Genomic DNA, 14832 nt, shown 5'->3' on the forward strand with positions numbered 1-14832 from the left:
TTCTGATGATGCCACTTTAAAAAACAGTTCCTCTGACACTTCCTTGACCGAGGTTTTCCACCCACGGTGGTTGACAGGGCCCTCAACCGTGTCCGGCCCATCTCCCGTGCACCTGCCCTCACATCTTCCTCTCCCTCCGAGAACCATGATAGGGTCCCCCTCGTCCTCACTTATCACTCCACCAGCCTCCGCATACAAAGGATCATCCTCCGCCATTTCCGCCAACTCCAGCATGATGCCACCACCAAACACATCTTCCCTTCATCCCCTGGGCGGCATTCCATAGGGATTGTTACCTCCGGGACAACCTGGTCCACTCCTTCATCACCCCCTACACCTCAACCGCCTCCCAAGGCACCTTCCCATGCAACTGCAGAAGGTGCAAAACCTGCCCCTTTACTTCCCCTCTCCTCACCGTCCAAGGGCCCAAACACTCCTTTCAAGTGAAGCAGCATTTCACTTGCACTTCCCTCAATTTAGCCTACTGCATTCACTGCTCCCAATGTGGTTTCCTCTACATTGGAGAGACCAAATGCAGACTGGGTGTCTGCTTTGCGGAACACCTTCGGTCTGTCTGCAAGCATGACCCAGAGCTCCCTGTCGCTTGCCATTTCAACACACCACTCTGCTCTCATGCCCACATGTCCGTCCTTGGCCTGCTGCATTGTTCCAGTGAAGCTCAACGCAAACTGGAGGAACAGCACCTCATCTTCCGACTAGGCACTTTACAGCCTTCCGGAGTGAATATTGAGTTCAACAATTTTAGATCATGAACTCTCTCCTCCTTCCCAACCCCCTTTTTTCCAATGATTTATATAGATTTTTCTTTTCCCACCTATTTTCATTATTTTTAAATGTATTTCCATCCATTGTTTTATCTCTGCCTTTTAGCCTATTTCGATCCCTTCACCCCACCCCCACCCCCACCCCCACCCCACCCGGGCTATCTGTACCTTTATTATCACATTTCTTAGATAATATCACCACCTTCAACACCTCTTTGTCCTTTTGTCTATGACATCTTTTGGTTATCTCCACCTATCACTGGCCCTCTATCCAGCTCTACCTGTCCCACCCCCCTTAAACCAGCTTATAGTTCACCTCTTTTCTATTTTTACTTAGTTCTGTTGAAGAGTCATACGGACTCGAAACGTTAACTGTGTTCCTCTCCACAGATGCTGTCAGACCTGCTGAGTTTTTCCAGGTATTTTTATTTTTGTTTTGGATTTCCAGCATCCGCAGTTTTTTGCTTTTAAAACAGATCTATATCTGAGACACTCCATAAACATTCTTCTCACAGAATCTCCAGGGGGCGGGGGGGGGGGGGGTTTCTCCAATGAAACAAAAACAGAAAATGCTGGAAAAACTCAGCAGGTCTCACAGCATCTGTGGAGAAAAAAAAGTTAACGTTTCGAGTCCGTATGACTCTTATCTTAGCTTTTCTCCAATGAGTTTGGTTACATTCTAAACAAAGTGAGTAGCTATAACGTCTGATGAATAGATTAGATAGGTTGAATAATATTAAAAAAAACTTCATTCATAAACACAACTACAGCCATTCACCTCGTCGGATCGAGTTGGTTAATTGTAAAAGCGGAACGGAAATGAGCAGGTGGGGTGCGGAAGTGGATTTGTCCGGACGCTTTTTGTGGTGGGACGGATTAGAGCCAGTGGCAGCCGCAGCGTGCGGAAGCGCGAGGGAGGAAGCTGGTAGCAGGTAACGGTTAGAGAGCAGTGGCAGTGGGCTGGAGGCAGAGGATCAGCGTCTCCCTCCGGTTTAGGTAGCGTGTTTGATGTGAAGTCCCACAGCCTCCCGCCCGGAGAGATTACATCCCCTGAGGTTGTGGGCGCGGCGGCTTCACAGGGGCAATGGCCGAGTCCCAGTCTCCGCATGGGTGAAGCCCCGGGGAGGGGGCGCGCGGGGAAACATCAGTACAGCATGTGCTCATGGTCACAGTGCAAAAAGCATTAGGGTGGCTACAACTTCGTGCCCAAAAAAGGAGCATTTGCCGAAAACCAAAGGCCGCCTCTCTCAGTAGGTTGGGGTGCGACTAGTAAAATGCTATTCTTGAGCAAGTCTTTTAAGATGCAGCAGGAACGTTGCTAACCCCTGGGCTTGCCGCTGCTCTGATTGGCTGAGAGTTGGCAACTTTTAGAAGATTAATTCTTTGCAATATAATATTGTCATTTGTCAATTATGCAATATCTGGTATATGAATTCAACATTATTTTTTATTTTAGCTTTTATGTCATCTACACGAACAGTTGCCATCTCTGTATTTTGCTAAGGTCACGTCGTCCACGCACTACACTTGGTGTCTCCATGTTTTTGTGGACTGGGGGTGCTGCGGTGGTGGCGAAATCAAAGGGACAGTCTTTAACGTGTTTTGTGACAACCTGATATTCTAGGTGGTTCCTCAGTGACCAACCCTATTCCTCCATCAACCCTAATAGTGTGCTCTCCATTAAAACATCATTGTTTTTCTCAGCTTAGTGTTCAGTCATGTCAGTAAACTAGCTCTTCTATAAATAGTTAAACTATCTTGTGATACAAGAATAGAAGATCATCTTCATTAAGTTGTCATTTGCCATAGCTTTTTAAGATCCTACAAAGTGTTTTGTATTCAAGAAGTATTTTGTTTTTAAAAACAGTCTTCACCTTCATTAAAATGTTTAGGTTTTAAGCACTGTGTGACTACACTTGTGACTATTAGCTCCTGTGAGGATGCAAGTAAGCTGCCTGTATGGCCACTTGTACCTGTATGAGTTTTTCAACTTGTAGCAAGGGGGCTGACTCCAACCACTGCAGGATATCTTGAATTTAAAGAGAGTCACGTTAGATGTATTGCCTGGTGTCAGCTCGACATAGGTCAATACTACATGCACTGTATTCACTGGTGTTTTCTTACATAACCTTGGTGCCTGGTGCTCTGATAAGGTGCCTCTAACTAGTATCAGCCCAATTCTGTTAATCTTGGGAAGACATAAGCATTTTCTCCCTAACCCTAGCACTACGATTCTGCTCTTAAGGGCCAGGTGCATTCTTTTGAGAACTGGTGTATACTCATGTCAACTATGTTTGCTTCTTGGAACTCTACACATTTGAACTGAATCAATGGGATTTTTCAAGCTATATTGAGTCTGGTCATCCTTGACAATCAAGAATATTCAACATAATTAGGAAAGGGATGTTTTACTTAAAATATTTTGTGGTGTTCAAAAGGTCAGGAGATATAGCACACTATCATTTAACACCAAACAAATCCTGTTGCAAGTTTGGTTTAGGATGATAACATTCCCTTAAATTATTCAGACAATAAGCATAACTTTCACAGTCAAGGAGTGGGGATGGGAGAGCAAGTATGGGTGTAAGAAGGAATTGAATGCCCAAAAAATACTGGTGTTGAAAGCCCAATATGATATCACCCACTTCTGGTTTTACCGAAAGCAGCACATTCTAAGGTGAATGGGAAACTGTCATGAAGATGTTGTGTCAGCTATTTAAACAACCAAATAATTGTGGCTTTAACCCAGGGTTCTGTCTTTAACAGCCAGCACAAGGGTTTCCCGAGCTACGTAGAACTCATTAGGGCCAACCAGATGAGAGCACAGCGGAGAGTCCTTAACCAATGAAACTGACAGACTGGAAAGCCTTTAAACAGAGAAACTGCATAGCTGCTGCTCCACCTATGGGAAAGGCTTGTGTTCATAGCACTTTTTCTGAATGTGTGATTTCAGTACTTCACAGATGATTTCCAACTTTTTGAAAGTCATTTCATCTGCATTGGACTTGACTTTACCTTGATTTGATTTCCCTGCTGTCAGCCTTTACTGCAGCATTGGGGCAGCGTATGCAGCTGAGGAAGAAGAATAGCAGCCACACCAACAGCAGGAGGAGCAGCAGCTGCCTTCTCCACAACAATGTGCCATTCCACAGGACAGAGAGGCTGATACAGAGCTCTAGCGCAGGGCGTTCAGGTAGCTGATCAATTTTCTCCATATGAATGGAGCAATAGAGCTTCAGGAGGCTCAGGTTTTCACAGCAGACTATTGCTGACATCTGCAGCCTCCTGGAACAATGAAGGGCTGGAATCTGTTACAATTGCTCCGTACAAGAAGGCCAGGTGGGCACACTATACCAGTGGCCAGTAAGGTCATCACAGCCCTGAATTTTTTTGCGCCTGGCTCCTCCCAGGGATCTGCTGGTGGCATCTGCAGGACTTCACAATCTGCTGCCCACAAATGTATGTACCAAGTGACTGCCATGTTTGCCAAGATTGCCACTTATGTTCACTGACACCGATGAGTCTAATCAGACACTAAGGACACTCGCATTTGCTGCAGTGGCTGGATTCCCACAGGCGCAGGGAATCATTGACTATACACATATGGAAATCAAGATACCTCCGATCATTCATTCTGCAGTGTTTAGCAATTGTAATGGATTCCAGCCCCTCATTGTTCAGTTTGTATGTGACCGCCCTAAGATTGTCATGTCTGCCTGTGCAAGCTACCCTAGAAGCTGCCATGATTCTCTGTGTGGCAGTTGCATCTACTTTTTGCATCTCCATACAGCTTGAGTACAGAGGGTTTATCATATCTTGTAAAGGCAGGGCAATAGCACTAGGTCATAATGTTCATTTGGAGAGCCTGGGCAGACTGGACTCCTGTGCTGGAGGAGAATCTGGCTGATGAACATCTATGATGAACTCTACCAGTGATGCGGAGAAGATGTACAACAAGAGGCAGTCAAGAAGTGAGAAATGGACGTGTGTTGTAAAGTCTCCATTTCCATGTGCCCTTTCTTCATTCTCCCTCTCATAGCCAACCTGGATTTCTCTGCTAACCAAAAACTAGATCATACTTTGCTGTATGTCTGTGAGGCATTGAGCTACCAATGTGAAGCTTTCCTGCATTCAATATAGCAGATTTGAGTTTGCAGGCCATCAGTCTGAGCTAGCATGCACTTGGTTGCTAATCGTGTCTGATTCTTCATGCAGGTGGCCACTCTTTCCATGAAGGTGGACATCTGTGCAAATGCCTGAGAAATTATGGCAGTTGTACTAGTGATGGACTCCACTAACCTTTATCCAAGGGTGTGCATTTGCTTCTGGAAGTGCTGACAGAAGTGCACAACTTTCCTGTTGATGCTCCAGAACATCCTTTTTCATTGACCCTCCTCCCACCCAATGCCCAGCATCTACATCCAACTGAGTATAGCATTTGAGTGAACTGTGCTCTCCAATCATGATTCTGCAAAGCTGTCCCTGTCTCTAGCACCTGCTCACGTGATGTGCATCATACCATGTTACAACCTAGGTATTCCTACTGCAGCGCCAACCAAGGTGTGTGTCTGTGCTGGTGGAGGGTGCATGTGTCGTGTGACAATGCGTCCTCTGAGTGCTCTTCTCCCCCTTGAGGACTCCTCAGCCTCTTCCTGCTGCTGCTCCTCCAACAGCCTTGAAGGACTTTTGGGAGATGAAAGATGAATTGTTGCTGACAAGAGCTCAAATTCTACCTTGTGATTATTATAACATTTTTGTTCATGGTTGATCAGTTCAACAGAAGTTATGTTATGTGTCAAGTGGCCATGTGATATCAAATGCTGTCATCAGGGTGTGGAATCCTCCCCGTTCCGTTGTAGTATTGTCAATGCAGGTCAGTCTCTGGCTCTCTGCCTCTCCCTGCAGTTGTGCTTTTCTGCTATGAGGAAAAGCAGAGAGTTAAGAGTGTGAGGTGAGAGATCGTTGTGCCATGTCGACAGGATAGGGTGAGTGTGAGTGTTGGCTATTAAATAAGAGAGGAGGTGCCTGAAGAAAGGAATGAATGGAGCTGCAAGGTGTGTTGGCCTGAGGAGTTATGTGCAGGAGAATGCTGGGAAAGTCAGTGTGGGGATTGGCAACTAAAATTGTTATAGTCTTATTAGGCTATGAAACCACCTATGGCACTATATCTGGCTGCGAAGGACTAAACTCTTGCTCACTACTGATAACTCTAGCCATGCCTGTTTGGTCTGGGTGGCTGACCTGTTCCTCCCATGGGCAGGAAACTCAATTCCCCTCTCCACTCCCTCCAGTGAAGAGTCAGAGAACCAGGGATCACCTTCCCATGTCACCCTGACATCATTCTTTCTGCAAGCTTCAGAAGGAATGCTGGATGCAGCCATTCTGACCTCTGGCAGGGTCCCTTTAATTAGAGTGCTTATCTTTAACAGGTACAGGTTATCATCACACCTACACTCTTGTCATTGGCTGGGAAACCCTGACGCAGGTGCTAATATTGTGACTGAGTTAAACAACCATGGCAAAGCTTACTATTGAAACAAACCAGTTCCCAACATGTTGCGCCCTAACCTACTTTGTCAGTTAAAATAAAATTCTGCCTAGTGTGTCCAGGAGACTGGCTCATTGCAATAAATCTAAAATGCCCTGTTCAGCAATGTCATTGGTCGCTTATATAATTAATAGGTTCAGGGTAGATGGGTAATGCAGCAGCCCATGTAGCATATTAAATAAATCCCAATTCATGAATATGATCTGGAAAATTAATCAAAATGTACCTCCTTTGGTATTAAACTTTCAAACATTAAAGTGTCTTCCTTTCAAACCTGTTAGCATCTGTGATATGCTTTCTCTTATGTTGGAAAGTGCATGGTTGGTGACTCTGGTTCTTTGTATGATGAATCAGTGAGATCAGGGCCTATTGATAGATCAGTCTTTTTCTGATGAACATTGTGATCCTGTAGTACTTATAGTAGCACTTAGGTCAGAATATTATAAGCACTAATTTCTATCTACTTCCCCACAAGCCATGGTCAGGTGTGGTTACTTATAGGCTCTACCTGGAAATCACTAAATCCCATTCTTCAATCCTGCACTTAAATATCTTTTGTGATATAAATTGCTTTGTAAGAACGTCACCAAAATATGGTATGTTGATATACTATATGCTATTTTGCTGCAGTTTAGGTGGCAGGAAAATCAGAAGTTGAACTTAAGGCAATTTCATCAGCTTTATAGTTGCTCCTTGAGCATCTTTCAAAAATGTGATCTTGAGTCATTTTTTGTTGGTGTATGGAGGATTGAGAAGATTACCTTTCTTTTAAATTCTTAGGAGAATTCTCCACATACTACACGGTCACCTGGATGTCCCCTCAGGCCTTGCAAGGAATGTAGTAATATTTTTCAGGAAATAGCTTGGGACACAAAGGCCATATGGGAGGTAGATCCTAAGTTGTGATGTAACAAATTAAAGGAGATTGGTCCCTTTAAACATTAGTGTTTTATCTCAGTGAATGTGACTTGGTACTAACAAAAAACTACTGTGGATGCTGGAAATCCAAAACAAAAACAGAATTACCTGGAAAAACTCAGCAGGTCTGGCAGCATCGGCGGAGAAGAAAAGAGTCGACGTTTCGAGTCCTCATGACCCTTCAGCAGAACTGAGTATAGTTAGGAGAGGGGTGAAATATAAGCTGGTTTAAAGGGGTAGGGGGAGAGAAGTTGAAGGGGGGGGTGGTTGTAGGGACAAGCAAGCAGTGATAGGAGCAGATAATCAAAAGATGTCACAGACAAAAGGATCAAAGAGGTGTTGAAGGTGGTGATATTATCTAAGAAAATGTGCTAATTAAGAATGGATGGCAGGACACTCAAGGTACAGCTCTGGTGGGGGTGGGCTGGAAAGACTGACAAGGTATTAGTTGTAGATTTAAAAATAATGGAAATAGGTGGGAAAAGAAAAATCTATATAAATTATTGAAAAAAACAAAAGGGAGGGGGAAGAAATGGGGTGGGGATCGGGGGAGGGAGTTTAAGATCTAAAGTTGTTGAATTCAATATTCAGCCCGGAAGGCTGTAAAGTGCCTAGTCGGAAGATGAGGTGCTGTTCTTCCAGTTTGCGTTGGGCTTCACTGGAACAATGCAGCAAGCCAAGGACAGACATGTGGGAAAGAGAGCAGGGTGGAGTGTTAAAATGGCAAGCAACAGGGAGGTTTGGGTCTTTCTTGCGGACAGACCGCAGGTGTTCTGCAAAGCGGTCGCCCAGTTTGCGTTTGGTCTCTCCAATGTAGAGGGGACCGCATTGGGAGCAACGAATGCAGTAGACTAAGTTAGGGGAAATGCAAGTGAAATGCTGCTTCACTTGAAAGGAGTGTTTGGGTCCTTGGACGGTGAGGAGAGAGGAAGTGAAGGGGCAGGTGTTGCATCTTCTTAGATAACTTAGTCTACTGCATTCGTTGCTCCCAATGCGGTCTCCTCTACATTCACTTTATTTTTCTGCAACATATTACTATTGACATATCATCTTTAATTCTGTGCCCTGAATTATTCTAATACCGTGTACGTTCCTAAATAATGATTTGAGCATAGAAACTAGGCTCGCACTCCAGATAAATACTGAGATTCTGAAGTCAGAGCCCTTCAGCTAGCTTGATTGGATATATAAATAAAAAATGGCACTCTTTGAGGAAAGCAGGGAGTTCCACTTTTGCCTTTGACGTTTCTTCCTCCATCAATGCTACAGAAAAATCAGAGATTAGCTGATTGTCTCTCGTTGCTGCTTTTTGGGGTCATGTGCATGAAATAAATGGCTGATGCACTTGCCTACACAATGCAATTCACATTTGATGAATTATGACAACTGTTAAGTTTTTTGTGACTTCATAAATACATGCTTTCTCTTTTGCATTAAGTCTTCTGCAGAGTTGTCCCAGTGTTGTATCTTTCTCCACACTGCTGCAGTCAACCATTCTTCTTTGGCCCTTACATTTGATATTTTTAAAAAAAATTTTTTCCAATGCGTAGTCACAGGATGTTTTGCAATGTATTCATTACATGGAGTAGCCGTGATTAGTTGCTGTACATGGCAATTGGCGGGCTTGTCTCTTTTTTGCCAGTGCTTTTATGCTGTCTCCTCCAGGGCCTGCCTTGCTTCTCTGTCACTGCTTGACTTTTTTTTTGTGTTGTGGTGGGGAAGTGAAATTGGTGTGGCTGCAAGCCATTGATTTTCAACAATTTCCATCGCCTATCCTTGTTGCTACCCCAATTCTTCACTCCTATTCTACAAAGTACATCTTTGCAGTTCCATCAGCCATCTCATAAATGTTCCCCTTTGAACTGCCCTGTTGATCCTTTTATCCCACTTAATCCTCCATCCACTCCTTGCTTTTAAGATGGGCGGTGGGAAGTCAGAGGACCATTAATTGCCACTCTTGCTGTCAAGACCCTGTGTGCTGGTCTGCACACCTACCCCTGTCTCCCAGTCTGCTCTGCCTAACTGCATCCTTGCTGCTGTTCAACCATGTTCTGTTGTCTCCCTCCCTGAATAATGCTATCCCCTTTAACCTTGCATGTTCCTGCTATGCCATTGGCCTATGTGACTGTGTGAGAAGCACAAGAACAAAGCTGAGCAGGGCCTAAAACAACCCAGGGAAGCTGGGGTAGCAATGTATGGAGGACCATGGTGTAAGAGGTGGAAATGCAATAAAGAAGTTATAACAGTACCACCTGCTGTTGAGGGGCCTGCAACTATAGCACATTTGGCAAATGTTGATGTAGGCTCTTCTCATTATAAATTGTTAGCTTTGAATTTTCTCAAATATTGACCTATGAAGCATGACTCAAATATTGTGACCCTGGAGGTAAGGATAATGTGGGCAGGAAGTATATGCAGGACTTTTAATCTGTTACCAGTATTTTTTCCATCTTTACATTTGTGTTGCTTCCTCTTTGCACTTTGTTCAGTACTTTACTGAAGATGATGTGCTGTATTGTCAGAGCTTTCAGCTGCCTGCTTAAGCAGACATAAAAATACTGTGGCATTATTTAAAGAAGAGTAAGGCAGTTTTCTAGTATCCCGGTCAACATTTATCCTTCAATCAGTACCAAGTAATAACAGAACAACTGGTCTGTACATCTTTTTGCTCTTTGTGCAGTTGTACTGTGTATATATTGGCTATCATATTTGTCTACAGAATAAAGTAACTGCAATTCAAAAGTGATTTATTGACTGTAAAGCATTTTGAGACATCCCTAGGATGTGAAGGGTATGACATAAGTGCAAACTTGTTCATTGCTTTCCTTATCTCTGGGTGATCAGAGCTACTAATGGCTGTAGATTTTTGGGGTAGTGGCTGTAGTACTGTAAAAATGTCATTTGTAGAGTTCTGTGGCATCTTTGTGCCCCTTGCACTTCCTGATTTACTATTGCCTCTCCCCGTCTGCTGGTGGTTATTATGTCATTGTTTCCCCATTCTATCATTTCCTCCTAGCAACCCTCAGGCTTTCCGTCACCTTTGCATTCCTGACTAACTTTCCTTCACATTCTTCACTCGCGTTCTATGTCCTCGAGCTTCGTGCTGCCTTATCACCGCTACTTCACTTCCGGCAGCAGAACCCTTCTCCTTCCATTCCTCTCCATGTCCCCAGCCTGCCTCACTTTCCAATCCCCCACCTATGTCATCTTTTTTGATGGCCATTCAGTCACGATTCTGAGACCTGTGCTCAAATCTAGTCCATTACTGCTACCATGAAGATTTTCTTTTCTGTTTACTAGCCATTTTTGTTGTTTGGAAGCTTAAATGTAATGAAATGCTATGTTGTGCTTCACTGCCGAGGGCGGAGGGGAAGGAGAGAAAAATGTACGGCATCATGCAGAAGTATGTGCTGCCCCTTGTTCAGCTGGTGAAGTCAGTAAGTACGTGAACTATATGATGGGTTGATTCCTGTTCTAAGCTGGTAAAATAACAAGTTAAGTGTATTGAAAGACAAGTCACAATGTAAAGAAATCCTTAGAATTTCTGCTCTCCAAAAAGGCAATGTAGGCCATGATAATGGGGTTGTGAGGCTGTGGGGGGTGGTGGTGTGGGAATGATGATGAAACTTAATCAAAAGTTGATGCTTCCAGAAAAGGTAGAAGGAAAATAACTGAGGAAGAATATCAACTAGGGAACAGGCTATCCTGATTTTGGTGTTGTGCAATGAGAAGGGGTTAATTAATAATCTTGTTGTACGGGGTTCTTTAGGGAACAGTGACCATAATGTAATAAAATTAGAATGGAAAGTGAAGTTGTCCGATCTGAAACTAAGGTCCTAAACCTAAACAAAGGAATGTACGAAGGTATGAGATGTGAGTTGGCCAAGATGGATTGGAGAATTTCGTTAAAAGGCATGACGGTAGATAGGCAATGGCTAATATTTAAGGAACAAATATATGCATTGCAAGTTATACTTTCCTTTCTGGCGCAAAACACAAGGAGAGCGGCCCAACCATGGCTAACCAAAGAAATTGAGGAGAGCATTAGATGCAAAGAGGAGTCATATTAAGTTGCTTGAAAAAGTAGCAAACCTGAGGATTGGAAGCAGTTTAGAATTCAGCAAACGAAGACCAAGAGATTGATTTAAGAGGAGAAAATTAGAGTATGAGAGTAAACTTGCAAGGAACATAAAAGCAGACTATAAAAGCTTCTATAAGTATGTAGAAAAAAAGATTAGTGAAGACAAATGTAGGTTCTTTACAGTCCAAAACAGGAGAATTTATAATAGAGAACAAGGAAATGACAGAGCAATCAAGCAACTACTTTAGTTCTGTCTTCAGGGGTGGGGGGAAGACAAATAGCTTCCCAGAAATGCAAGATAGGGTTTTAAACTAAATAGAGGGAGGGAGGGTTCTGGAGAGGGAATGCGTAGGCTTACAAGCAAAAGGATTTGGCAGCATTGCAGGGCAACTATTTAGGTGATGATACCCAGAATGTGACAGGAAGGGACAGAATGTCCAAACATCATAAAACAGCAGCAAATAGCATCAAAGGGGGAAAAAATGATGATAAAGGCAAGATTAATGGCTCTTTGCTTAAATGCACATAGTATTTGGAACAAAATAAATGAATTAATGCACAAATAGAAGTTAATGGGTATGATCTTATAGCCATGACGGAGACATGGTTGCAAGGAGATCAGAGCTGGGAATTTAATTATTCAGGGGTATGTGACTTTTCGAAAGGACAGGCAGAAGGAAAGGGTGGTTGGGTAGCCTTGTTAGTACGAGATGGAATAAGTACGATAGCAAAAATGACCTTGGATCGGATGATGCAGAATCCGTATGGGCGGAGGTAAGAAATAACAAGGGGATGATGACACTGGTGGGAGTATCTGTAGGCGCCTAATAGCTGTGCTGTAGGACAGAGAATAAATCAGGAAATTAGGGCATGTAAAAAAGGCAGTACATTAATCGTGGGTGACTTTAATCTTTATGTAGATTGGGAAAATCAAATTGGCAGAGGTAGTCACGAGCAAGAGTTCATAGTGTATTCAGGACAGTTTTTCCTATGTTGACCCAACCAGGGATCACGCTATTTTGGACCTGGTAATGTGTAATGAGGCAGGTTTTTTTAAAATTCGTTCACAGGATGTGGGCCAGCATTTATTGTCCATCCCTAGATGCCCTTGAGAAGGCGGTCTTGAACCATGTGGTGTAAGTACACCCACAGTGCTGTTGGGAAGGGAGTTCCAGAATTTTGATCTAGTGACAGTGAAGGAACGGCAATATATTTCCAAGTCAGGATGGTGAGTGACTTGGAGGGGAACTTTCAGGTGGTGGTGTTCCCATGTATCTGCTGCCCTTGTTCTTATAGATGGTAGTGGTCATGGGTTTGGAAGGTGCTGTCGAAGGGGCCTTGGTGAATTCCTGCAGTGCACCTTGTAGATGGTACACACTGCTGCTTCTGTGCATCGGTGGTGGAGGGAGTGAATGTTTTTGGATGTGGTGCCAATCGAGCAGGCTGCTTTGTCCTGGATGGTGTCAAGCTTCTTGAGTGTTGTGGGAACTGCACACATCCAGGCTAGTGGGGAGTATTCCATCACACTCTTGACTTGTGCCATGTCGATGGTGGACAGGCTTTGGGGCGTCAGGAGGTGAGTTACTCGTCGCGGGATTCCTAGCCTCTGACCTGCTCTTGTAGCCACAATATTTATATGGCTAGTCCAGTTCAGTTTCTGGTCAATGGTAACTCCCAGGATGTTGATTGCGGGGGATTCAGTGATGGTAATGCCATTGAACATCAAGGGGCGATGGTTAGATTTTCTCTTGGAGATGTCATTGCCTGGCACTTGTGTGGCGTGAATGTTATTTGCCACTTGTCAGCCCAAGCCTGGATATTGTCCAGGTTTTTCTGCATTTGGGTATAAGAGTTGGAACTGTATCAATCATTAGGCCACGGCAAGAGTACTGCATAATGTTCTGGCTGCCGCATTAGAAGAAAGGTATGATTGCATGAGAGATGATGCAAAGGAAATTTACAACGATGTTGCTAGGGCTGGAAATTTTTAATGTTGAGTGATTGGATTGACAGCAGTTGTATTCTTTGGAATAGAGAAAGCTGAGGGAAGACTTAATTGAGATGTACATTAAGTCCCCGCTTTAAGTCACCTCATTTCAAAGTCTGTCTGTTTTAAGCCCGTTTTCCCCAATTTGTCATGATTTCTGTTTTACAGTCATTTCATGTTGCCGCCTATTGTCATTCTGCAGCGCACAATATCGTGCATGGGCTCCGATTTTTGTAACGTCGAGCCCTATGACCTGATCGGCGCCACTGTTAAGGAGGCTTAACTTTGCACTGTATTCGAGGCAATTTGGATTTTTTTTTTAAAACCAAAAGGCATCCAAAGCCAAAATTGTTTTCTTCAAGATACAAGTTGGATTTAAATTTGATTTACATTTTGGAGTTTCAAGAGTGCCTGCTGTGGGTGAGACTTGAGGCTGTGGGTGAAGTAATTTAAAATTACTTCTAAACACGAGCCAGAAATGTTGAGTAAGTGTTGGTAGTGTGCCTGCTGCTGCAAAGAAAGCAAGAAAGCTATCAACCTAGCAGTGAAATTGGATGTATTAATGTCTGGAGGTCAGTGTGTATTATCTAATTTACACAGGATTTCTTTTATATTTAGTGATTTGTTTTATTTTGCAAGCTATTTCAACAAGGAATGCACAGTGCTGCAGTATTTCAACTTGTACATTTTTTTTTCCAGGCAAGAAATTTCCAACATAAACCAACTCCAGCTTTAACATTGATTCTTATGGGAACCCATGATTCACATAGTTGTTTCACTTAAAGTTGTGACTTCCAGGAACGTAATCACAACTTAAAGCATCCACATGTTACAGGATGGGAATTCCACCCAGCCGAGCTGCTGTGCCATGCCTTAGCTTTGAAGATTATTTATTATAAACTGGAGACTAAAATTTAGACCCTACTGCCAGTAAACTTACTTCTAATAAAACCTTACGATTACTACTAAATTACTTGAGTTTTGAACAATAAATGAGCAAAATACTCAACCAGTTGCTTGCCTGTTTCCTTGTGACATCACAGTTTGAATTTTTCTCCGATCGCAGCCGGTCTACAGACTGAGCCCCCTAGCTCTTTTAAATTGCTCCGCTCCTCTCTGCACACTTTTAAACTCAAAGGTAAGGTAGCTACTTATGTGAGCAGCAGCATCTGCTTCACTGCACCAAATTTCCTCATTCACTAAATTCCCAAGCTCACACTCTCGACTAGCTGCTCTCCTTGACCAACTGCGGTCTTCATGCTTGCCTACTTCATGTGCTGAACAAGACGACCTCTATTCATACTAGCTGAAATCTTCCAGAGATGAGTCAGCACAGCTGGCTAGAGAATCTAGTTGAAACTAGCTACCTAATCCAAAAACTCAAGCTTTGATCTTTTGCACTGTTTGTAGATTGTTAGCTCTGATCAGACCGCTCTTGTGAAACTGGTCTGCCTAAGGCCAAAATTGCACGTTTCTGTCCATTTCACTAGTTTGAGGAGGTTGTTCAAATTAT

The 14832-nt window shown here is 43.4% G+C and overlaps 1 protein-coding gene across 1 annotated transcript in view; it reads left to right on the forward strand.

The window, feature by feature from the left end:
* Positions 1-1633: 1633 nt before the first annotated feature.
* Positions 1634-14832, forward strand: part of ppip5k2 (diphosphoinositol pentakisphosphate kinase 2) — a 180890-nt gene continuing 167691 nt past the window's right edge. The window contains exon 1 of the mRNA XM_078565916.1: positions 1634-1717. The gene's annotated coding sequence lies outside the window, so the exon portion shown is untranslated. The remainder of the gene's footprint in view (positions 1718-14832) is intronic.

This window comes from Cetorhinus maximus, chromosome 2, assembly GCF_964194155.1.
Source record: "Cetorhinus maximus chromosome 2, sCetMax3.hap1.1, whole genome shotgun sequence".
Classification (NCBI taxonomy): Eukaryota; Metazoa; Chordata; class Chondrichthyes; order Lamniformes; family Cetorhinidae; genus Cetorhinus; species Cetorhinus maximus.